Source organism: Canis aureus, chromosome 37, assembly GCF_053574225.1.
Source record: "Canis aureus isolate CA01 chromosome 37, VMU_Caureus_v.1.0, whole genome shotgun sequence".
Lineage (NCBI taxonomy): Eukaryota > Metazoa > Chordata > Mammalia > Carnivora > Canidae > Canis > Canis aureus.
Window position 1 is genome coordinate 15,147,464 of NC_135647.1, and position 26,320 is coordinate 15,173,783.

The window sequence follows — 26,320 nt, forward strand, 5'->3', positions numbered from 1 at the left end:
TTTTTATAATTCTTTTTCGACTCTCATCATGGCAGGAGGTGATTCAGAGAAATCTCTCAATGCAAATGATGCCACGGTAATTTTCTATCTAGTTTTGGCTCTTCTTTTTTTTTAAACTGTTAATCACTTGGAATCATCCTCTATTTTACTTGTTTTGTTCCATTGTTTGCTTTCCCCCCTTGAAACCAACTTATTTGAGAAAACGAAAGCACTAAATTTCATTCTGGAATCACTTTATTGCATTTGGTTTGAGGAGCTGATATTCGTTTGTGAATTTCTTGAGCCAAACTTCAGGTTACACACCTGAACCCTGAAAGCACCTTCTTTCTCAGGCTATGTGGAGGTTCAGATGCCAGGTTTCTGTAGGGTGAACAGCCTATGATGGCTTACTAAAGGTGATGTTCAATGGGATGCTTGCTTGATTGTTTAAGGGTGATTGCCTTCCAGTTAATCATTGAGACTAGAAGCCGCCACTCAGGACTGCAACAAAGCAATGTTTTCACCATTTCCTAATGAGTTCAATGTGGTTATTTCCCTTTTGATGGAGTGAAATGTTTCTTTGACAAAATCGATTTGTACCATGTACTTACTGTTTTATTTTCCCTTGAATGCTGGGTCTAGCTCAGTAGTAGTGTACATGGGGAATACATGGAGACCCATTGTAAAACACTTATGGTTTCTTAGTACCAATAAACAGAGACCCACAGGTGGCTTACTCCGAGAGAGGGGAAATGATTTGCCTTTTAAATTTGCTCAGCTTGCATTTCATTTATTCTGTAAAGAGCCAACAATGACACATACGCTTCAGTTCCAATTTCATTTGTGCTGTTGTTTAAAATGATCCAGTGTCTGTTCTGCATACCAGGGGCTGTAGTACAAGGCTGGCCGGTTCCTTTTGAATTCTGCAATTCCTAGCCCAGTCATATTGGCCCATGTCCCATGGTCCACACCACGCGTCCCTTGATATTCCAACGGACAACTGGTCTGAGGATGTGACTTTTTAAAACAGCAACAGCAAAAACGACAAACTGTCCAGTAGCCAGTGGTGTTTACTAAATACCCACTAAACGTCTTGGTTTGGGTTCCCTAGCACACCCCAGAAAAGAACTTGGGGGTCAATTACTCAGTTATCCCTGGAGGTGCAAATGAGGGCAGATTCCTCATGAGGTAGAAGAGTAAGAGGAAGAAATGCAGGGAAGGAGTAATGGCCAGGGTAGCCAGGGCCATTATCCCCTTACTCTCATCCCTGCTGTTACATCCCCAGTGTTCCCAGGTGCCCTGCATGCTGGTTGGACAAACTCACATGGTTTTGGCCACTGAGAGTCTCACTCAGAGCAACTGAGAGAAGCTGTCAGGAGCCCAGAAACTACCCACTGCAGATACAGATGAGCTCAGGTACATGCAGGATCTGGAGCATCTGCTATACTAACCGGATTAAGCTTCCTTGAAAAAATTCAGGTGAATGTTGTCTTATGATGAGTGCTCTGGAGATACTCTGAAATTGGATGTTAGCATAACAGGGGTACTCATCTGAGCAATACTGAGCTGGTCTCAGATAAAATAAAGATTTGGAAGAGAAGATGATTGTCTCTCTGGCAAATTACAGAACTGTTGAGAAGTAGTATGGTGTGGTGGTTAAGAGTGCACAGGATAAGGGGTCTGACCAGCTGGCTGTGAATGCCGACAATGACACCTGCTACTTGTATGACCCTGGGCTGGTGACTCAACCTTTCTAGTCTTATAACCCTAGAGTCCTGCGTCCTCATCTGTAACGTGGAGGTAGTCAGAGTATCTACTTCTAAGGGCTGTTGTGAGGGTGTTGTGAAGTTGTAAGCACATTGAATGCACTGAAGTATATGTTCACTATTACCATGATGAGAAAATAACATCTTCTGCTGCTTCTCAACTAAAGGAATGCACAGCTGAGGAACTGGTGTTGGGAAGGGGTGTTATTATCAAAAGCATATTGTTAGCCAGTTGTGAAGAGACAAAGGCTGTATGATTCTGCTTATATAAGGTATCTAAAGTAGTCAAATTCACCGAAGCATAAAGTAGGATGGAGGTGGCCAGGGCCTGGGGGAAGGGGAAAGTGGGGATTTGTTCAATGGATATACAATTTCAGATTTGCAAGCTCTAGAGATAAAAGAGCTCTAGAGATGCATTGTACAAAAATGTGGATATACTTACCCTGAATTGTATAATTACAAATGAATAAGATGGTCAACCGTATGTCTTATGTTTTTCACCACAATTAAAAATAAAATATTTTTAAAAAGCATATTGTGGATAAGTTCCATCAGTTATGCCTACAAAATGGAATCCATAGCCTGCTATATGTCTTTCTTTTATGCTGTAGTCATCTGCAACAACATTGAAATCTGGAAGACATTTCAGATCACTCTTCTATTTAGAATGCATGTTCCCCCAAATGCCACTTAAATTATTCATTGTGGACACCCAAGGGAAGACCATAACCAATAAGAGAGATTCACTCCCTGCCCAAGATATCAAAGCAGTTGTTTCTAATATAAACTGCCTCTAAACAGCAGGTTTCCAATAAGGTCAAGAGGCTACAAGAAAACATCATTCAGAGGTTTTGCAGATTGACACAGATAACTCTGCCCTTGGCTCCATGGGGATAGATTCAATTTTCTGATTGCAAATTCAAGGATGTGAAAAGCCTATTCTTTAGGAAGAAAGATTATTGTGAAAAAGAAGATGTACAAATCAAGCAGTATAACCTCCAAGAGTTGCATTCTACATACAGGTTCTGGGGCAAAAAGCCTCATGATATTCTAGAACACCAAAGTGGCCAAAGAGGAAGTAAATGCCAGCTGTGGCCTGTTATTTACTAGCAATCCCACCTTAAAAGAATTTTCTCTTATGGCTTTTTGCAATTAGCAAAGCGACAAAGATACAGAAAGGGGCAGAACAAGTTCTCAAAAGTGTTGCTGGAATGGTAATACTGGGCATCATCCCCACTCCCCCATCCAGGTTGTGGTCCTTAGCCTCAAAAGCTAGATTCTTTACCTCTCTGGTTCTTCCAAATCTATGGACCAGACCCTGGGAAATGACCATGCCTAGATATTGCCATCTTGCAAGATCTTTCAGACATTGACCATTTGTAACTTCCCTGAGATCATCTTATGTTAATCAAATTTACAAATGACAGATGTGTAAATAAGACTCCCCATTTAATAACTTGTCTGGAATCCAGACTCCGATGTCTGATACCAGAGTCAAAACATTAATCAGAAGATTAGAATTAGAAATAAAGAGAGTGAGATCGTTTTAAGAAAGACCTCATATGGGCCAGAGAAAAAAGTCACTCTTGTCTCCCAGTGGCTTATATTTCTCCAAAGTGGTTTGACTCTGTTTTCATTGGCAGTAGTAGGTTAACACGAACAAATTCTTGATTTCTATTATAATATCCTGTTGTTAAGCTCTAGTCAGATCATCTTCTCTTTTAACACCTTTGTCTAGATGAGGTTTATTGATTAGGCTTCAACATTCATAGTTATAATCGTATTCTTTCCTTGCTGTCTTCAGATGACTCTGACAGAGGCTTTTTGGGCTTGGAGCTTACCCAAATCCCCCAGCCATGTATTTACTGGAAATCTCTTGGCTTATTTCTGCTGATCCCATCCAGGCCAACTGGTCTACTTTCACTTTTAGAGGGGAACGAACAAGTCCTTAGGATACCTCCCATAAGATTTTGAGACCACTGAAAGACCATTCTGAAGTTTGCAAAGGCTTTCCCCTCGTGCAAGAACAGCAAGGAGTCACGAAATAAGAGGCCTGTTGCTCTCTACGGTGCCTTTGGCATTAACGCAGTGTCTGAAGCACACTGGGCATTCAGTGTGCCTGATAATGTCTTTATAGCTGTTGCCATATACATAGAGCTCACAAAAATCCCCATTCCTCATTAGTGCTGCTATATAATGAGTTCCCACTAGACCATAGACAACAGAGCCTCAAGAAGCAAATCTCTGTAGCACTGCGCATCATGCCTGGTATGTAGTAGGGGCTCAAGAAATTTTCATTGGATAGAAGCTAGTTTGTCATGGATTCGGTGGGGCCTCTGTTAAGGGAGAAGGAATCAGGAGGCAGCCTGACAGGATGCTGCCAATTGAAGTCAGTGCTAATCCTGACTGTCATCTGACTAGGTATGTGATCCAAGATAAGTCATTTATCCATTATGAGTTGTTTCCATTTATGCACTTGTAAAATGGAAATGGTAGTACTTAATCTCATAAGGCACATGGGAAAGAAATGCATATGCCAAAAATGTGTGATGATACTCGGTAGAATGTAAAAACTCAGTGACTAGGAGTTCCCCACCCTAACTGTCCCTTGGTACCCATCTTTTCAGCTTTTCCATCCGCTTGTTGTTGAATCCTCAAATGCCGACTCAATAGCTCTTAGCAGTGTATCCCAAATTGGCATGCTACCCCTATTCTCATTCCTCCTGCCTGGCCTAATCCAGTCCTGGGCTCTCTTATTCACTTATCGAGATTTTGAAGTCCTAAATCATTGTCTTCTTACCGTGTTTCCTGCCCAATCTCTACCTTCCCCTTCTCAGTACTTTGCTGATCTTGGCTCTAACAAGTGCCTTGCTATGCCATTGCCACAGATCAGCACTAGCAACTGCTGAAGCTGTAACTCTAGAGGCTTCTCCAGTTGTAGCCCAGTGGGATTAGAGAAATCATTGAATTTTGAGATGCCTGGGTGGCTCAGCGGTTTAGTGCCACCTTCAGCCCAGGGCGTGATCCTGGAGACCCAGGATCAAGTCCCATGTCGGGCTCCCTGCATGGAGCCTGCTTCTCCCTCTGCCTGTGTCTCTGCCTCTGTCTCTGTGTCTCTCATGGATAAATAAATAAAACTTTTTTAAAAAGAGAAAAATCATTGATTTCATAATTTTAGGATGATACAAACCTATAGTCTTAGGATTTTATAAATATCTAAAGATCTATGTCCAGATAAAACCTAAAGACTTTCTATGTCATTTTAAAACATCAGATATCCAAGGTAAAGAAAAAGATTAAATTCGGAACATCCGACATCATCATTTTGGGCTGTCATATCCATGTTGTTGGTATTAATTCCTCCCAAAGTAATGAAGAAATGAACCTAATGCAAAAACCAAAGCTGGAGTTCCAGGCCTTGTAATGCTACTGCATATTTGCAATTCTTTCCTTCCACAAAAGTAAGGCTTGACCAGTCCCATCTACTTCCCCCAATGATAGACCCAGTGTGCTGGGTCCAGACTGAGATTCAGAATTTGAGGAACACAAGTCCAGCTCTGGAGTGGGGAAAGAAAGAGGATGGTTAGGGGTAAGGAGCTATTCTGGTCCTTGTGTGGAATCAAGGATAATTCAAGGAGTAGCAGCAACCATGTGAGAAAGCAAAGCTCAAACACATCAAATGTCCATTTCAAGTAATGGTCAGCTAAGGTAAAAGAGCGAGTGTTAACTAAGGAAATAAGCCTACAGGGACTGTGGGTTTGAAGTAGAGGATAAAGGTTGAATCTGCCTTTCCCAGAGAGGCTGCAGGAACATTCTATAGTTCTTCTCCAGGCTAACTATCTTATCTGGAAAGGCATTCTAAAACTCAATTGGTGGGGCACCTGGGTAGCATAGTTGGTTAAGTATCTGAATCTTGGTCTCAGCTCAGGTTCTGAGCTCAGGATCTTGAGATCAAGCCTTGTGCTGGGCTCTGTGCTCAAGCAGTGAGTCTGCTTGAGTTTCTTTTGCCCCTGCTTGCTCTCTCTCTCTCTCTCTCTAAGTAAATAAGTAAAAAACAATTTTTTTTTTTTTTTAGGATTTTATTTATTCATTCATGAGAGACACACAGAGAGAGGGGCAGAGACATAGGTAGAGGGAGAAGTAGGCTCCTCCCGGGCAGCCTGATACAGGACTTGATCCCAGGACCTGGGGATCACAACCTGAGCCGAAAGCAGACAGACACTCAACCACTGAGGCACTCAGGAGTCCCAATAAGTAAACCTTAAAAAAATTTAAAAGATTTTTTTTTAAACCCAACTGCCAAGCACCCACTGCTACTGCTGGCCTATGACATTTGCGTTCGTCTTCTGTTGAAGTGTCACAGATTTTCACAAAGTTAAAGGTTTAAAACCATCCCCATTTATTAGCTCACAGTTCTGTAGGTCAAAAGTATGGTATGACATACTGGATTCTCTGCTCAGGATCTCATAAAACTGAAATCAATAAGCCAGACTGAGCTCCCATCTGAAGGCCCTAGGTAAAAATCTACTTCCAAGTTCATTCTTGTTGGCAGATTTCATTTCTTATAGTTGTAGGACTGAGATCCCCAATTCCTTGCTGGCTGTCAGCTGGAGCTCATACATAGTTTCTAAGAACTGCCATTCTGAGACCCGGCTTTCTCCATCTTCAAGCCAGCAATGGCCTGTCTGTGGGATCCTTCTTGTGTTCTCAGTCTCTGAATTATTTCAAGACAAGTTAGAGAAAACTCTGCTTTTAAAGGGCTCATGTGACTAGGTCAGTCCCACTTGGATAATCTCCCTTTGTAACAGTCAACTGTGCCATGTAACATAACCTCATCATAGGAGAGAGATCCTACCTCTTCACAGTTCCGGAGACAATGCAGGATGCGAACATTTAGGAAGGAGTGAGAAATTTGGGGGACCATCTTAGAATTACCCAACCATAGCATCCCATGGATTTGTTTAATTAATAGGATACTTTCAGCTCTTATTGATTTATGAGCCTGGGCCACAGTATATTTAACAGCTATATATGTATATAAAATCCATGGTAATTCACTTTCCTGTTTTGAATTTGTTTTCATTACAAAATCCCAGCTGTCACTGAATGTATCTATTCCCTTTCAGGAGGTGATAAAGATGATCCAGGCTGGGGCATTAGCCAAGTAAGGCAAATCAGGGACTCAGTTTCAAAGAGCTGGAAATAGCAGGTCATATAGCTCAAGGTGGCCAGGAGCTAAGGGGATGAGTCCTAGCCAAAGTTAGTAGGAAGTACTGAAACCCAACCAGGAATCAGAATATAGTGTCAATTCCAAAGAGCCAGAAAAAGGGCCAAAATTTTAGTTCAAGACAAAGGGCAGGAATTTGGCGATATGGAAATGGGATCGAAGTAGTTTAGAAGCCAAACACAGCGAGTATCCTGGATGATTGCTTCAAATGCCACTGGGGTGTCTGTCTGGGAGAGTCAACGTGGAAACACATATGCCCTTTGCCTTTTCATAAAGGAAATGATCATCTACAGACTGGATCTCTGAACGTATCAACAAAGGGATATTTGAAGTTACCGAGGGGACAAGTTTTGCAACAACGTTTACTGCTGCCTCCTCTGGCCCTGTAAGGCAGCCAGCCCATCTGCAGTGTCACAGTGAGCATGTCAGGTGTGACAGGACGGTTCTGCACGCTGTGCTGCCCTTCACCGTAGCTGTACTAGCCAAGCTCCTGTGGAAAGACAACCCTTCGCCTGCACTAAATCCCATCTGCTCTGAGCAATTCTCTCCTCTCTCTTTCATCATCATTTCCCCATCTACTGGGTTCATCTGCTGTAATTCCTCCTATTGAAAGACCTCTTGTCCCTTCCTATCTGTGGCCCCATTCGTTTGCTCCCCTTTGCAGCAAAACTCTTTGAGTTATTATTACTCACTGTCTTCCACAGCTCTCCTCCAGTGCCTCTCTAACTCAGCCAGCCAGGCTTTCATCCCACAACCCCGCTGAAACTCATCTTGTTCAGGTCACAAGGGATCTCCACGTTACTTAAGCCAGTGGCAAGTTCTTGGCTCCTTTGACTTGTTGCATTTGGCACCATGGACCACTGTATCCTGATACACTTTACTCATTTACCATCCAGGATTCCACATTTGCTTGTTTCTTCCTTCTGCCCTCCTGATGGCTCCTTCTTCATTTCCTTTGCTGGGTTCTGCACTTCTCCAGAGCTCTTCCTGCCAGGATGCTCCCAGGCTCTGCCTTGGGCTCTGTCCTCTATTCACATTCACTCCCTTCTTGATTTCATCCAGTCTCATGGCTTCACTTTCCTCACGCTGATGGCTCCCGCAAGCATATTTCCAGAGATTCATTATGACAAATGCCTACATGACATCACTACTTGGATGTCTAATAACTTCTCAATCAACATGTCCAAAAATGAACTCCCAGTCTTTACCACAAAACCAGCTCGCCCTCGATTTTCTCCATGTCAGTTGATAACAGACTCTATTTCTTCTTTCACTCCTCACATTATTATTCAGAAAATGTTTTTGGTTTTATCTGCAGAAAATCTCCAGATTCTGACCACTTCCCACCACCTTCATGGCTACCAAAATCGTAGTATCACCCTTTCTTGCCTGAATTACTCAATAGCCTCCAGACTGATCTCACTGCTTCTGCTTTTGCTTCCCTTCTAGTTTTTTCTCAACTTGGCAGCTGGAATGAACCTTTAAAAACTAGGCTGGTTTACATCTCTATTCTGCTCAAAATTCTGCAAAGACTTCATCAAATGCTGATTAACAGAAATGCTGAAATAGGGAGATGAAAAACACAAAACAAAGTTCCTACCTTCATGGGGCTCAACCACAGGTGGTAACTTCAATGGTCTGTCCATCCATCCCCAGCAATAAATTATTAAATTATCTGGGCCACGGCTTCTCCACCTCAGCCCTGTTAACATTTTGGTCTGGACAATTCTGTATTGTGAAGAACTATTCTGTGCGTTGTAGGACATGATCTCTACCTACTAAATAGATGCCTGGAACAGCCCTCAAATTGTGACAACCAAAAATGTCTCCAGAGACAGGCCATCAAAAGAATGAAAAGACAAGCCCCACACTGGGAGATAAAATTTACAAAAGACATAACTGATAAGGACTGTTATCCAAAATATACAAAAACTCTTAAAACTGAACAATAGGAAAATAAACAACTCAATTAAAAATTGGGCAGAAGACCTGAATAGACACCTCATCAGAAAAGGCATACAGATGGCAAATAAGCACATGAAAAGATGCTCAATACCATATGGCATTAGGGAATTGCAAATTAAAACAACAATGAGACTACTGCACACTTATTACGATGGCCAAAATCCAAAGCACTGCCATTACTAAATGCTGACGAGGATGTGGAGTAACAGGAAGTCTCATTCATTGTTGGTGGGAATGCAAAATGATAGAGCCACTTTGGAAGACAGCTTGGCAGGGTATTTTTGTTTTGTTTTTTTTAGAGAACTATACATACTCTTACCATGTGATCCAACAAATATCCTTGATATTTACCTAAAGGGGTTGAAAACCTATGTTCACACAAAAGCCTGCACATGAATGTTAATAGCAGTTTAATTTATAATTGCCAAAACTTGCCTTGACCTATGTGGTGAAAGGACAGAGTGACTATAGGAGAGTGACAAATAGGGCAGCAGGAGATGAGGGCCAAATCATTTCAGGTTGAGCCCTTCAATCACAGTAGAGAAGTGGGAATTTAAACTGAGCATGACTGTAAGCCCCACACAGTTCTAAGTAGAGGGATGACATTATTTTACTTTGAAAAATGAGAATTTCCGTTGAAACCTCAATGTGAGGGTCAATTTTATATGTCCACTTGGCTAAGCTATGGTACCAAGATGTCTGGTCAAACACTAGTCCAGATGTTGCTATGAAGGTATTTTGTAGATATGATTAACACCTACAGGGAGTTGACTCTTAAGTAGATTGCCCTCTATAAAGTGGGTGGATCTCAAAAACTCAACTGAAAGCCTTAAGAGGAAAAACAGGTTTCCCAGAGAGGAAGAAATTCTGCCCTAAGACTCTCACATAAAAATCTTGCCTAAGTTTCCAGTCTGCTGGCGGGTCCTGCCATTCTGGACTTGCCAGCCCTCACAATCATGTGAGCCAATTCCCGAAATTAAATCTCTGTACATATACAGTTGGCCATTGAACAATGTGGAGGTTAAGGGCACTGAACCCTCATACAGTCAAATATCCATGTATACCTTTTGACACACCCCTGCCAAAACTTCACTAGTAATTACCCACTGCTGACTGGAACCCTTACCAAACATAAATAGCAGGCTAACACATATTTGGTATGTTTATATGTATCATAGACTGTATTCTTAAAACAAGTAAGCTAGAGAAAAGAAAATGTTATTAGGAATACCATAAGGAAGAGAAAATTTATTTATGGTACCGTACTATATTTATTGAAAAAAAAATCCAGATCTAACTAGACCCATGTAGTTCAAATCTGTATTGTTCAAAGGCCAAGTGTATCTCTCTCTCTCTCTCTCTCTCTCTCTCTCTTTCTCTCTCTCCTCTTGGTTTCTCTGATAAACTCTGACTGATGGGCTTGGCTACAATGAAGTTGTGGCCAATGGTTCAATTTGAAAATGCCTTCAAGGACAAGGCCTAACAAGGTTTGTTAAGTCGCCAAATTCTCCCTTTTGTCTCAGAAGCTTGAAAGGAAGTAGCTGATGCTGAGAGTTGGATTCTGGAAAGTGTTGGGGGATCTAATGATGGCTAGAGGGATTATACAACTTGGATGTTTGAGATTCATAGACTTGGTAAAATTTTGAGATTCAGCCATACATCCTTGGGCCATGCCTCTCCTTCATCCTCTGCTCCGAGGTGGGATGTTCTGTGTCACATTGGGTCTAAGGGAAGCCAGCAAAAGTGCAGTGCCATAAACCCCCCCAACATCTAGTTATTTTAATGAGTGGCTACACAACATTTTTCTTACCCCGGGCCTGCATTTCCTATAGGTGTGCAAACATTTATTCACCCATTCAGTCATGCAGCATATTTCTTTGGTACCTGTTATTTTTTGCTTTCTATTCTAGGTTTTCAAGGGTCAGAGTGAATGAGAGAGAAAGAGAGAGAGTCTCTAATTTCATAAAGCTACATTCTAAGTGATGATAGGGAAGAGTGCTGGGCAGGATACAGATAAACTAGCTAAATAAACAAAATGATTGCAACTTGTGGTAAGTGCTATAATGAAATCCAAAAAAAAAAAGAGGCTAGGATGGGAGTATTTAAAAAGAATGATCAGAGAAGTTGTCTTCAATAGACAAGCAGAAAATCTAAGAAACAGGAAGGAGTTGTCCATCTGAGGAATTGAGAAAGCATTTCAGGCAAATGAAACAGGATTAGAAAGTCTCCCAGAAAGGAAGCAGCTTATTACAGTGAAGGGTCTTATGGAAATAAACAAAGGCCAACCAAAGAGGACAAGCAAAGGTCATTTATCCCAAGCTTGCTATAGCAAGGAGTCAGCCATTGCCACTTACGTTTTGGCAGAGACTCAAAGGCTGTTAGGTTATTAATAAGTCCTGGTCATTTCAGTCCAATTGTTGAGAGGTTATTGTTTGGTTTCTTGGATCAGTTGTTAGAGATAGTGGTCTCACTTCCTATGAGTCTGACTCATAGAAAGTAGGCTGGCTTCCTAGGCCAGTTACTGTAGCTAATGAGTTGATTTCCTAGGCTGGTTGTTGCAGGCTGTGGGTCTGAGTTCTATTTTTATGCATGGTTTGGCCACTGTCCATTTATATAATCAGTCTGTCAATCTGAAAGCACACTGGTGTATTGGGGCATCTAGAATGCTGGGGTGAGGGGCATCCAATGAAACTGGATTGGTGACAACACCCAGAACACACAGACCACCATGAACAGGGGGTGGATTTCCTTCTGATGTAAAGAGAACAATTGAACTGTTTTAAATAGAGGAGTGAGGTGATTGGATGAATGTTTTTAAGGAAACCCTTTGGCTGCTATATGCTTAATAGATTTTAGAGGGATAAGTGCAGAGAACAGTTAAGAGGCTGCTCTAAGAATCCAGGTGTAAGGTAATGATGACTTAGTCTAAAATGATAGTACTTTAGCTGCATAAGTAATTTGTGCCCAGGAATCTTTTCTGAGCTGCAGTTATCATCTGCATATAATTTAGATATCCATCTCTCTCCAATAGGGAGTTATTGAGCTAAACAAAGATTGAGGATCAAGTTGGCTTGACAGTTATGTATTTTATTATAAATTAATGAGTTGGCATTGTAATCTACACATAGATATGTCATGGGTTTGTTCAGTATGAGTCAGTTGTTAATCACTGTGGATGCACTGAAAAATTATTTCTAGACCCAATAAGTGAAGAGCAAACATGGTGGACTTGTTGACCTCTTAACACAGTGTGTCTGGGAAGCCATATGACTTCTCTAGGGGGCCCTATATCTATCCCTATATCATTTCTATCTTTAAATCACATGAATAATAGTTATTCCTACTAGTCTTTATCTTGTCAGACATTTCTATCCTATCAAATTATTTCTGGATGTGATTATGCTGGGTTGTTCACCTACTCATTTACTGAATACTTGCATGCCAGGTACTAGGGTAGGCACTAGCAATACAGAGAACAAGAGAGACATCATCCCTGCCCTCTTGGAATCCATACAGTGGAAGAGAGGTTGTACATTGAACAGGCATATACTAAGATTAATATGTAATTACACATTGTGTAGGTACTAGGAAAGAAAAGGTCAGAGACCAAAATAGTGGATATAAAGGCTACTTTAGATTGTGTAGTCAGGGATCCCTGGGTGGCGCAGCGGTTTAGCGCCTGCCTTTGGCCCAGGGCGCGATCCTGGAGACCCGGGATCGAATCCCACGTCCGGCTCCCGGTGCATGGAGCCTGCTTCTCCCTCTGCCTGTGTCTCTGCCTCTCTCTCTCTCTCTCTCTCTGTGTGTGTGTGTGTGTGTGACTATCATAAATAAATAAAAATTAAAAAAAAAGATTGTGTAGTCAGTGAAGCATCTATTGGCAAATATCATTTCAGTTGAGGTTTGGATGATGAGAATGAATCAATCAGGCAAAAATTTGGGGAAAATGAATATGATGGCCCTAGGGAGGGATGCAAGGAGATAAAGGAAGCAAAACTGGCTTAATGAAGGAGAGTGAAGACAGAGAGAGACAGAAAGAGGGAGAGAGAGAGACAGAGAGAGAGAGAGAAAATGTCATCTCTTGTCTTCAAGGTCACTGCAGGGCAGCCTTGGGAGGTAAGGGCTCCTAAACACAAAGAAACAAAACTACTTAAGTTTTTTTTTTTTTTTAAATCACCCTAATTGCTATATTAATGGATTGGAAGGGCAAGAGGGTGGGGTGGAGGAAGGGTTAGGAGTTCATTTCAGTTGTTCTGGTAAGATGACACAGTGGTGACACCAGGGTGGAGGCACTGAAGGTAGAATGCAGTGGAAAGATTTGAAAGATACTTTGATAGCTGGATTGATGGAATCATTTTTTATTGTAATGATGGACTGGATGTAGAGGTGAGGGAAGGGAAATATAAAAAATGACCTCCATTTCCTGGTTTACAATAGTTGGTGGATGGCTGGGAAATTATGTGTTTCTATATTTCCTCCATCAGTTTACTTACATTATCAGATTTTTTTTATTGGAGTTCAATTTGCCAGCATTTAGCATAACACCCAGTGCTCATCCCATCAAGTGCCCCCCCTCAGTGCCCGTCAACATTATCAGAATTTAAATTCTTGTTTTAAAATGGTATGACCCATTGTTTTAGCTTTCATTTGCTGTTTCTCAAGTATCTCCTCTAGCTTTGTGTTGAATCTCTAGTCTTCCTCTCTAGTTTTCATGTTACCTAGGAGTCTCTCCACACCTGGCTTTGTAGACCTCACATCTGCTTTTCTCCTTTGTTTTGCCTAAAATTTACTTCCATTAAGTACAAGAAATGTACTCAGGTGGAGAAATTCATTTTTCTGTTTCCTTTCCAACTGAGTGAACTCCAGGAGTCAGGCTATCCTGTTCCCCAACACACACTGTAAAAGTAAGTGGGCTATTTACCAGAGCTCGATAGAACCCTGAGTGTTCTCTGTCTTATGCTCCAAAATAAAGATGCAATTTACTTGATCTATAGTTCAATGAGTTGTGTTTAGAATGAAATCATCCACATTCTCGAGATTTACCAAGAAAATCTATCACTTAGTTTAATCTAAGGAATACATATTTTTGGTTCCATATTCTACTTTTAGCCCATTTTTTCTTTTTAAGTGTGACCTTAAAAGTTGGACAAAATATATTTACATAGAGCTGCTCTAAATCATAAGGAATCTTATCTTTTCACTTTACATTTTTAGCTACTTGTATCATGAATGAATAGATTCCCAATGTAAAAATTTAAACTAAGAATTATATGAAACAAATACAGAGTAAAATATGTAAGTTCTCTATCATCTTGTATGTCTGCATATGCATGTTTTATTGTATATATAAAATCATACCATATCAATTGATGACACTTGCTTGTTATAAAATGTCCTTAAGATCTTTCCATATTTGTAGGTAAATACTACCTTGTTCTTTTTTAATAGTTGGAAAGTATTTCAATGCCTAGATGTTCTATATTTTTTTTTTGCCCATTCCCCTTTTAAAGAATATTGAGGGTTTTTTTCTAATATTTTATTGTTGCAAACAATTCAAATGGTATTTCCTATACATGCTTCTTGTGTACGTATTTGAGGATTTTTGATAAATTCATAGAAATCAAATTGCCAAATCAAAAGATATGTGCATTTCATTACATCAACATTTTATGTGAGTTCCTTACTTCACATCTAACCATCAACATTGGACATTAATCATCTTCAAAAATTTTTGCCTATTTGGTGAAAGTAGTAGACTGTTGTTTTAATTTGTATTTATTTTTTTCATTAAGGAGCATACATATTTGCCATTATCCTTATTTTTCATGTGCAAAAAATTTAAAATTTTATGAAATTAAAACTTTCCATTTTTCATGACATAGATTTTCTATCTTGTGTGGAAAGTTCTTCTCCAATCCAAGATTACAAAAACCATTCTTCTGTTTCTATCTTACCATTTTAAAAAAGATTTTATTTATTTATTTGACACAGAGAGAGAGAGAGAGAGAGAGAGAGAGAGCACAAGCAGGGGTAGCAGCAGAGGGAAAGGGGGAAGCAGGCTCCCCACTAAGCAGGAAGTGGATATGGAGCTTCAGCCCAGGACCCCGGGCTCATGATCTGAGCCAAAGGCAGACGCTTAACTGACTGAGCCACCCAGGTGCCCCCTTACCCTTTTTATAGATTAAAAACTACTTTTTACATTGGAAATCTGCTTTGTGTACACGGAGTTAGTTAGAAATCTAACTCCTATTTCTCAAACACGCATGCATTTAGAAAGCAATAAGGACACATAAGACTTAAATGACACATTAGACCAGGTAGACCTAATAAATATATACAGAACACTTGATCCAAAAGTGGCAGAATACATTCTTCTCAAGTGCACATGGAACATTCTCCAAGATAGAACATGTTAGGCCACAAAATAAGTCTCAATAAATTAAAAAAGGTTGAAATCATCACAAACATCTTTTCTGACCACAATGAGACTAGAAATCAATTTAAAAAACAAAACAAAACAAAATAAAAACAAACAAACAAAAAACCCACCCTGGAAAACCCATAAAAATGTAGAGACTAAACAACATGCTACTGAACAATCAAAGGATCATTGAAGAAATCAAAGAGAAATAAAAAAATTTCCTAGAGATAAATGAAAACAGATATATTACATATCAAAACCTATGAGATTCAGCAAAAGTGGTTCTAAAATGTAAGTTAATAGCAATAAAAGCTTACTTCAAGAAACAAGAAAAATACCAAATAATCCAACTTTACATTTAAGGAAACTGAAAAAAAAAGAACAAATGAAACCCAAAGTTACAGAAGGACGGAAATAAAGAACAGACAAATAAATGAAACAGAGACTAGAAGAAATAGAAAGATCAATGAAACTAAGAGCTGTTTTGTTGAAAAGATAAACAAAATTAGCAAACCTTTAGCTAGACTCATCAAGATAAAAAGGGATAGGATTCAAAAAATAAAATCGAAAATGAAAGAGAATTTGCAACTGATACCACAGAAATACGAAGGATCGTGAGACTACTAAGAGCAATTATACATCAATAAATTGGACAACCTAGAAGAAATGAGGATGAATTCCTAGAAACATACAATTTTCTGGGTTTGGAGCCTGAGGTAGGGTTTGATCTCATGACTCTGAGATTATGAACTGAGCCAAAATCAAACATTGGATGCTTAACTGACTGAGCCACCCAGGCACCCCTCAACTCCATTTATGACAAAAACTCTCAACAAAGTGGGTATAGAGGAACACAGCTCACCATAAAAAAAGCCACATATAACAAAACCAAAGTTAATATCATACTAAATGATTAAAAGCTGAACCTTTTCCTCTAAGGTCAGGAACAAAGACAAGAATGCTCACTCTCCCCACTTTTATTAAATCTAGTATTGGAAGTCCTAATTATAGCAGTTAGGGGTAGATAAAAATAAATAAAAGACATACACATTGGTAAGGAAGAAGTAAAACTCACTATTTGCAAATGACATAATACTATTTACAAAAAACCCTAAAGACTCTACCCAAAAACTGTTAAAACTAATAAATTCAGTAAGATTGTAGGATACTAAATAAGTATGCAAAAATCTGTTGCATTTCTGTGCACTAATAACAAACTATTAGAAAGAGAAATCAAGAAACCAATCCCATTTATAATTGCATCAAAAAGAATGAAATACCTAGGAATAAATTTAACCAAGGAGGTGAAAGACTTGTACACACAGAAGTATAAGATGTTGATGAAAGAAAATGAGGAGACACAAAATGGCAAGATACTTCATGCTCATGGATTGGAAAACTTAATAGTGTAAAAATATCCATACTATCCAAGCAACCTAGAGATTCAATGCAATTCCTATCAAAATTCCAATGGCATTTTTTCATCATTGTGAAATTTGTATGGAATCACAAAAGACCCCAAATAGCCAAAATAAATTGGAGAAAAAACAAAGCCAAAGGTATCACACTCCCTGATTTCAAACTATACTACAGTCCAAACTCTACGGTGCTGGCATTAAAAACAGACCCATAGATTAGTAGAACAGAACAGAGAGCCCAGAAATAAACCCACGCTTATATGGTCAAAATAATTTGTGACAAAGGAGGTAAGAATATACAATGGGGAATGTTTAGTCTTTTCAATAAATGGTGTTGGGTAAACTGAACAGCTACATGCAAAGGAATGAGGTTGGATCATTATCTTACACTATATATATATACACACACACACACATACACAATGTGTAAACATAAATATGTATATATATATATATTAAGAACTTACACAACTCAATGAAAAAATAACAAATAATCTGATTTTAAAAATGAGCAGAAGATCTGAATTGACATTTTCCCAAAGAAAACATATGGCTAGATCATCAACAGACACATACAGAGATGCTCAACATCACTAATAGTCAAGGAAATGCAAATCAAAACCACAAGGAGATAGCGCCTCACACCTGTCAAAATGGCTAGTATCATAAAGACAAGAAAAACCAAGTGTTGGCAAGGATGTGGAGAAAGGGGAACCCTTGTGCACTAGTGGTGGGATGCAAACTGGTCAACCACCATGGAACACAGTGGTGTTAAATTAAAAATAGAACTGCCATATGATCCAGCAATTTAACTTCCTGGTGATTAGCCAAAGCAAATGAAAAACCCTATGTTCTATGCAGCATTATTTACAATAGCCAAGAAATGGAAACAACCTAAGTTTTTATCAGTAGCTGAATGAATGAATAAGGAATTCATTTACTTAACTATAAATAATACTGAAATCTTGCCATTTGCAACAACATGGATGGACCATCAGAGTATTATGCTAAGTAAAACAAGTCATCCCGAGAAAGACAAATATCTTTAGATTTCACTCATAAGTGAAATCCAAGAAAACAAAACAAAGAAATAAAAACAAAACTCAGAGTCAGAGATAGAACAGAGTGGTGGTTGCCAAAGAGGAAAGGGAGGTGAGGGAGTGTAAATGTGTGAAGGGGATCAAGAGGTACAAACTTCCACTTAAAATAAATAAGCCATAAGGATAAATGTACAGCATGGGGAATAGAGTCAATAATATTGTATTAACTTTGTATGGTAACAGATGGTAAATGACTTAATGTGGTGATCAGTTTGCAATGTTACAAATGTTGAATCACTATGCCATACGCATGAAACTAGTATTATATTTTATGTCAACTAAAACCCAAAAACCCGCATGTAGGCATTTAAATAATTGTTGAATGAATAAATAAGCTTAATTATCCCAAAGTCTTTGATTGACACTTAACTTTTTCTTCTACTAGACTAAAATAGCATTAGTAACCTATTCTAAATTTTCCTAGATAGATAAATCTATTTCTGGTCTTTTATCATTCCATTGACTACTTCTTATGTTCTTATAACACCACTTTAATTACTATAGATTTAAAGTATGGCTTTTTAAAAAAGATTTATTTATTTATTTATTTTGAGAGAAAGAGAGAGAGAGAAAGAGAGAGAGAGAATGAGTGGGAGGGGCAGAGAGAGAGGGAGAGAGAACCCCAAGGAGACTTGATGTTTAGGGCAGAGCCCCACGTAGGGCTCAATCTCATGACCCTGAGATCACAACCTGAGCCGAAAAGTTGCTTAACCAACTGTGCCACCCAGGTGCTCCTAAAGTATGTTTTTTATATTTGTTAGAGTAAGTTATTAAAATTTCCTTATTCTCACATATTTTACCTTCCAGATGAACATTACGATTAATTTATGATGCTCTATTAAATTCTGTTGGGATTTTTAACTTAGAAATACATGGAATTTACAGATTAATTTGAAGTATGTTCCTTCTTTATTACTTTTGTCATAATACCATCATTATAATTAGAGATGTTCAGCCCTCATTTCGGGAAAAAATAAGGATTCTTGTCTTAATATTAGTTATTAAGGATTCCTTAAAATAACTGGAAATGTGTGTGTGTGTGTGTGTGTGTGTGTGTGTGTGTATGCATGTGCTGTGCATCCTTAGATGTCTGCTAGCATGGTGCTTGGTACAGAAAATTCATTCAATAGGCATTTGTTAAGTGAACATCATTATATTTAAAATCTGTAAGTTATTACAACTATATTATTTTCCTAGTTTTAAAAATTGGAATAATTTCAGACTTACAGAAAAGTTTTAAAGAGGTCCTGTGTACCCTCACCTAGCTTCTATACATAGCGTATGCAACCACGGCATAATCACCAAAAGAGGAAGTCAGCAGAGTCCTGATTCAAATGGCATTTTTTCACTGACATTTCTGGTCAGGATTCAATCCTTGAACTCACATGGTACTTCGTTGCCATATCTCCTCTGTCTCCTTCAATCTGAAAATTTCTTAATATTTTTGGTTCTCGTGACCTTGACCCTTTTAGAGGGCACTGGTCAGCTGTTATTTAGAATACCCTTCAATTTACCTAATATTTTCACTGGAGAAGACTGAGATTATGCATTTTGGGTGAGAAGGCAGACTTGATGCCAAGCCCTCCCCACTGCATCATTTCAGGGGATACATCATATCAATATATCTTATTACTGAGGATGTTAACTTTAACCAGTTGGTTACGGTGGTATCTGCTGATTTCTCCACAGTAAAATTAGGACTTTTCCCATTTTAATTAGTAATCATCTTGCTGGGACATGCTTTGAAGCTATTCAGTTTCTCACCTGGTTTTGCCCACTAATTTTAGCATTGTTCCATGGTTCTTGTGTTTGCCTAAAATGGATGTTTCTCTCTTCCTCATTTCTTTGATATTTATTATTTGGAATTCTATTGTGGAGAAGAGTAGTCTCCACTCCCCTACTGATTGATTGATTTTATGGATTTGTGGGTATTTCTTTTATTCTGTGGGTTATAATCCTATGCTGTAGTTAATTTTTTTTCACTCAAATTATTCCAGGTTTGGCTACTTGGAAGCTCTTTCAAATTGGTTCCAGTGCTCTATTGACATAGCCCCATCATTTTCAAACAAGTCTTTTTTTTGTTTTAAGATTTTATTCATTCATTCATGAGAGACGCATAGAGAGAGGCAGAGACACAGGCAGAGGGAGAAGCAGGCTCCCTGTGAAGAGCCTGATGCGGGACTTGATCCTAAGACCCCAGGATCATGACCTGAACCAAAGGCAGATGTTCAACCACTGAGCCATCCATGTACCTCCAAATAAATCTTTATTTTTCAGTACCACAGATGTTCTGGGCTTGTTTTTTATGTTTCTTGTCATAGTCTTGAAATCAATACTTTTTCCAATAAGCCTTGGCTTCTTTTTCTTAGAGAGCAGTATTTTGAACTAGTAACTGGGCTCTGGGTGTGCTAATTGCAACGGGGTTGTCATTACTTCTAGATCCTTTTAGCAGACAAAGCAGGAAATATATGTCTCTATACTAACTTAGGTACATATTTGCATTTCTGTCTATTCATCTGTATATATACATGAAAAACCATGAATTCATACTAATACTTTTAGTTTCAATCCAATACCAGAGTTTATTCTATTGTGCCCCTTTCCCTAATTATACCTTTTGTTCCCCCTGAGAAATGAAAACCTAGCCTTTACTATCCACAATATATTTATGTATTTGCACAATCCTAGTATAAACATAAGTAGTACCATGAACTTTCTCAGTTAGAAAAACTCTCGGATATTACTGGGGATATAATTCCCTCATTTTACAAGTGAGGAAACCCAGGCCCCTAGAGATTAATTTGCCCAAGGGAAGAAGCACATTACCAGAAGAAAAGAATTATAAATGTCAGAATTTTAAATTTTAACACTGCGTATATTTCACAGGAGGGTGTAGAAAGGACAGGAAATGTAATGTCAGGTGACTGCTAAGAAGCATTAATTCATTTTTTTTTCCACCACTGCTATATGAATGAGAGCATTCTGGCTAAAAAAAGTGAGACATTTGGTCAGTGTGGCTTGTGTATATAACATGGCCAAAGGCCAGAAAAATTAAGCAACCACTCATATGGTGTTAAGATGGCTTCCGGAAAAGAGAAGAACCAAGTGTTCCATTACTGTGTCTAATTTCTACAATTATGGATATAGTCAAATCCTCCGAGGTCATTAAAGTTTATAGGTCTTGTTATATGAAGTAGACATAAATAATTTTATTCCTTCTTTCTCTCATAAGTATCATCAACTTCTTGTCTTTTTGGAGACTGTGTTTTAGTCCACAGGGGCTGATAGTTCTAAAGCTGAGATGAATAGAATATTAAGTACCCTGGAAAACAGCCTGTTTTTTTAAGCCTGAAAATTTATAATTATATACCATATGTTTAAACCCCAATCATTAAACCCCTTCCATGTTTAGTCTCCTCTGTGCTAGGGAGATTTGGGATATCTGTTTTAACAATGTCTTGAGTTCTTGATTTTCTTCTAGTGACTCAGTCTGGACTGAAAAAGGAGAGGAGTTTGTTCTTATTGCCAAGATGGCAATGGGAAAGATATGCTTACAGCATCTGGGAATTGAAACTTCTTTTGGAGCTTCTTTTTTGGTAAGCAGTGTCACATGTGGTGGTCAAGGTCTAAAGTTTGCTACTAACAAACTTGTGTTAAAATCTAAACTCTACATGTAATGTTAAGGGAAAACAAATTCCAAGCAATCGACTTGGAATTCAACTCATGGGCTAGGGGCACTCTGTTGAGTTCTTGTGTCTCACAATAGGATAATACAGTTAAGAATTATAATTTGTTAGTTCCTAAGGCTTTATTCAAACTCCCAACACATTTATCCTTGCCTTGGCTCAAACAAGCCCTTGGAAATGGCAAATCAGATCACTGTCTTGGGCTTTGAAGAAGCTCAGCAAAGCTGGTGAGTAGGTTCTGATTCTTCTTCTTCAAGAGGGAGAGAAGCATAGGGACCCGAGTGAAGTTAGAGACTTCAAAAATCCACCTTAATTTCACAACATCCTTGGTTTCTTCAAAGTACCTACTTCTCTCCAGTTTCAGAATTCCATAGTTCTGAAAACTCCCTTCTGAAAATTTTCTCCTTGCATCTGCACTTGATATACATGCACTTCATGTCTTTTACAATAAAATATTTAAATGGAGATAAGTCTATAGAAGGATTATAACCAAGACCACAGTCTTGAGACATGAGTTAGTCACAAATCTTTATTCTGATTCAAGGCATTTGTGGACGTTAAATTAGAGATCTGGGAAATATGGTCTTTTGTGATTTAAGGAACTGGAAATTATTTCTGAGCCGTTTGATTGAAAATGAAATCTATAAAATTGCTGTCTTACAAAACATTGAAAGGTTTATTGCTTAAATAACCATGAAATAAAACTTTTTGCCATTGAATGAGTAGTAGCCTCCTTAAAGAAGATCATCATATTGCTGAAGACATTACAATAGATCTTTTCTAGAAAATATAGTAATTTTTCATGAATTTTATCTAATATTTTTCCCCTTATTTATAGAGGGCAAACAATATTTCTCAGACGATTTCTCTTTCCAACAAAGTCAAGATGTTTATAACAAAGAAATAAGCTTGAGACAAAAAGAGAGAAAGAGAGAGAGAGAGAGAGAGAGAGAGAAATACTGTTATTTTTAGGAATCAACCAAGAGTTGTGATTGAGTAGTAACAAATTGATTCAAACACATATATTTACAATAAAAATAAAATGAACAGAAAATTGTCCTTTAAGTAGATTACATTTTCTCTTTTCCTATCTGTCAAGATGAGAACTTTTCTCTTTAAATTTACAGGGATCTCAATTGCTTAAACTGTTTTCATACTAGCATTAACATCAATGGGCCTCATGGTGAGAAAAGAAGAGTCCCCAGAGTGTGTCTAAATGACATTCTAAAATGAGTCCTATTGCGGTGCTTGGATGGTTTAGTGAGTTAGGCATTCAACTCTTGATTTTAGCTTAGGTAATGATCCCAGGGTCATGAGACCGAGCCCTTCCACACTCATCAAGGAGTTTGCTTGAAATTCTCTGTCTCTCCCCTTCATGCCCATGCACAAGCCCTCTCTCTCAAATAAATAAATCTTAAAAAAATAAAAATAAAATGGGTCCTATACATTTTACTCCATTACTGATCTTTTAATTTTGATTCATTTCATATTTGAAACAAAGAGTTAAGTTATGGTAAAAATATCTGTAAAATCAGTCTACCTGTCAATGATAATGATAGATCCTTAAAAGAGCTAGAGCTGATAGGCCACAATCAATTGGAAATATTCAGGAGGGAGTGGTGCCTGGGTGGTTCAGTCAGCTGAGCTTCTGACTCGATTTCAGCTCGGATCATGATCTCAGGGTCATGAGACTGAGCTTTGTGTTGGGCTCTGTGCTCCGTGTAGAGTCCACTTGAGGTTCTCTCCTCCCTCTCCCACTGTACCTCTCCTTGCTTTCTCTCTAATAAAAATAAATAAGTCAAAAAAACAAAGAAAATATTTAGGAGGGGAATGTGGGTACTATTTCAAGTCCTGAAAGGAAAAAGAAAAATGCACTCAAGAATTAAATTCATGGGGTTGAGAAGTCAGGTGAACATTCCACCTTTTATCATCTGATCTTATTTAGAATGTCTCTTAGAAAATTGTTCTCTGACATAGACCTGAGTGACTGAGGCTTACCCAATTTATATTAAAAAAGACTTGCCAAGATTCTAGCATATTTCAAATTAAATCTAACTCATGATCATAATTTTCTCCATATTTTAAAGTGGTGCTCCCTGCAAATATGAATAAACATACAGGGTTAAAATGATCTCTGAGAAGTCATTCTTGAATCTGTTAATATATTCTTAGGGGTTCAAAGTTTTTTTTTTTTTTTTATAAGCATCACATTTTTCTGTGTGTTTATTTAAGTGATACTGTGAAAAATGACTGCTCAAAAACATTTGGATAACTTCTTTTATAACCAAACTTCCTATGTTAACATAGCGTTTCTATTTATATTTAGGATCACATTAGAGCCACATAGTTCTTCTTTGATCATTAAAAGCAATTGAATAAGAGGCAGCAGATGATGCATTCAGGGCAAATGAAGTCCAAGTTGTACCTGAGAAGGTTTCCGGAGACTTGGAGCCAGGGCGGAGCCATCAGTGATGACTGATCCATGGCAGTAGAGGCATGTGAAGCTCAAAAGCATCTTACACCTTCTTGTTGAAGATAGTGGGCAGAGCAGACCTGAAAGCCCACTAAAATAGCAATAATGGAATTCAGATAAAACATAGTCCTCAGCTTTAAACAATAGGGAACAAAGGGGAAACAGTGAAATTAAGTTCTCTCGACAAACTTTGGAATGTTGGAGGAAGAATGTTGACTGATGATATAAAGTAAAAGAAGATACAGCCTAAAATACATGCAGATTTCAGTATGAAGTAGGCTGGGAACAAAACAAAAGGCTGAAATTAGGGTGATTAGCCATCTGAGTTTGCCTGGGACTATCCTGGTTTTAGGACTGAAAAATCTCATGTCCCTAGAAATCCCTCAGTCTCAGGCAAACATGGGTAGCTGATCACCCTAGCTGGAAGCACAGAGTATTATACTAAAGTTCATATACAGATTTCCTGTTTCCTCCATCCACAATCATGCATTTAAAACAATAGAAAAGAAATATGCTAAACTGGATTGATACTTGGGTGTTAGATGTTTGGGTAATTTTAATTGGTTTTATGCCTTTTGGTATTTTATAATGAAAAAACCTAACTGTAAGATGTACTTGTTATGTTATAAACTGTACTTGTGCTTATATAATAAATGATTATGTAAGTTTTTATTATGTATGCAATATGTATTTTTACATCAAATGTAAGGAAAATATTTATAAATATATCATTATAAAGTATAAAACCATCAACATATTCATAATCAGGGAAAAAGGCAATCCTGTGCCATAGCAGTTGGTCATACAATCATGTTACAAACAGTGATGTAACAAAACAGAGTGCCATCTAGCAAAAGTGTTTCAATTTTAATTTTATCAACATATTTTTTGTTTGTATATGATTACTATTTTTATCTGGTTTTAGAGATGAATTCAAGATATAAACCTTAGGGGTATATAGATACTTTTAGGTCTATAAATGATTAAATGATATTAGAAAAGAATTTAAGTATATACTGGTGTGAGATTTATTTTTTTGAAAAGGAGTTTGTATGTTCCTTAAGTTTGATGTACCTTTTTTCCCTCCTTGTTTAGGTGATCTGACAGATTTGAGTCCACTTAATGTCATTTTTTTTTTTTTTTGATTTCCCAGTGCGTTTGGCCCACAGTAAGCTGAATTTCAACATCCTGGTGTGTAACAGAACAGTTCGTTCACTACTCCCAGCTGCAGGTGGATTGAACTGTGGGTCACAATGGCACAATTCTTTATTGAATAAGTTACCATTAGAGGTTTTTAATAAAAAAATAGAGGTGCCTGTGTGGCTCAGTCTGTTAAGTGTCTACCTTCAGCTCAGGTCATGATTGAGGTCCCAGCTCAGGTCCTGGGATTGAGTCCCACATCTGGCTTCCTGCTCAGTGGGGAGTCTACTTCTCCCTCTCCCTCTCCCTCTATCCCTGCTCATGCTCACTGTATCTCTCAAATAAATAAATAAAATCTTAAAAATAAGTAAATACATAAATACATAAATAAATATTTCTATTATGGGATATAAGACAATTAGTTACTAAATATACTGAAAAGATAACACAAGAGTGAGATAATCAGAGTTTACTTATAACACCTAACAAGCATTGACATTCCATAGTTCATATTGGTTTAAGAAACTGTTTGACTCTGAACAAGAGTTTGCAAGTATGCACATTTTCTTAATATGAGCTTTTCTAGAGATCCTCAACAGACACTCCAGTCTGGAAAATGAAGCAGTGTCCAGTGTGCTACATTTGGGCCTAGGGCAGAGGTGAGAAGAGCGTAGGAAAATCATAATCTCATATCCTCAGGATGTTCTTGTGCCACAATGAATATGCCACAGAATGGAGCAAGTATAGCTATAGTGTTATGTTTTCAAATCCATCAATCATGGTAATGAAAATTCTATCAAAAACTATTTTTTAATAAAACAATCAATACAATCTGACACACTACATATGAATTTCAGAAAATGAGTGGTGTGGGTGCTGCTCAGCAAATTTATCTAAGAGACTGGGAGTTTAAAATAGTATTATTTTGACTTCTAGGTACTATTTTAAAGCTTTATTTATTTATTTTAGAGAGAAACTGTGGGGGGTAGAGGGGGGTGTGGAGAGAGAGAGAGAGAGAGGGAGAGAGAATTCTCAAGCAAATGCCCCACTGAGTACAGAGCCTGACACAGGGCTCAATCCCACAACCCTGACACCTGAGCAGAAACCAAGATTTGATGCCTGACTGACTGAGGCTCCCAGGTGCC

General features: G+C 38.2%; 1 long non-coding RNA gene across 5 annotated transcripts in view; it reads left to right on the top strand.

Annotated features, from left to right (window-relative positions):
• The window catches only part of LOC144306395 (uncharacterized), a 79,440-nt gene that overhangs the window by 27,414 nt on the left and 25,706 nt on the right, over positions 1-26,320 (top strand). For 3 of the 5 annotated variants that reach the window (XR_013373476.1, XR_013373472.1, XR_013373473.1), the window contains 2 exons: positions 1,265-1,395; positions 21,358-21,472. This is a non-coding gene — a long non-coding RNA (uncharacterized LOC144306395). Of the gene's footprint in view, positions 1-1,264; positions 1,396-21,357; positions 21,473-25,188; positions 25,336-26,320 lie in introns of those variants that run through there. The other 2 variants (XR_013373474.1, XR_013373475.1) reach the window with 2 other exon arrangements.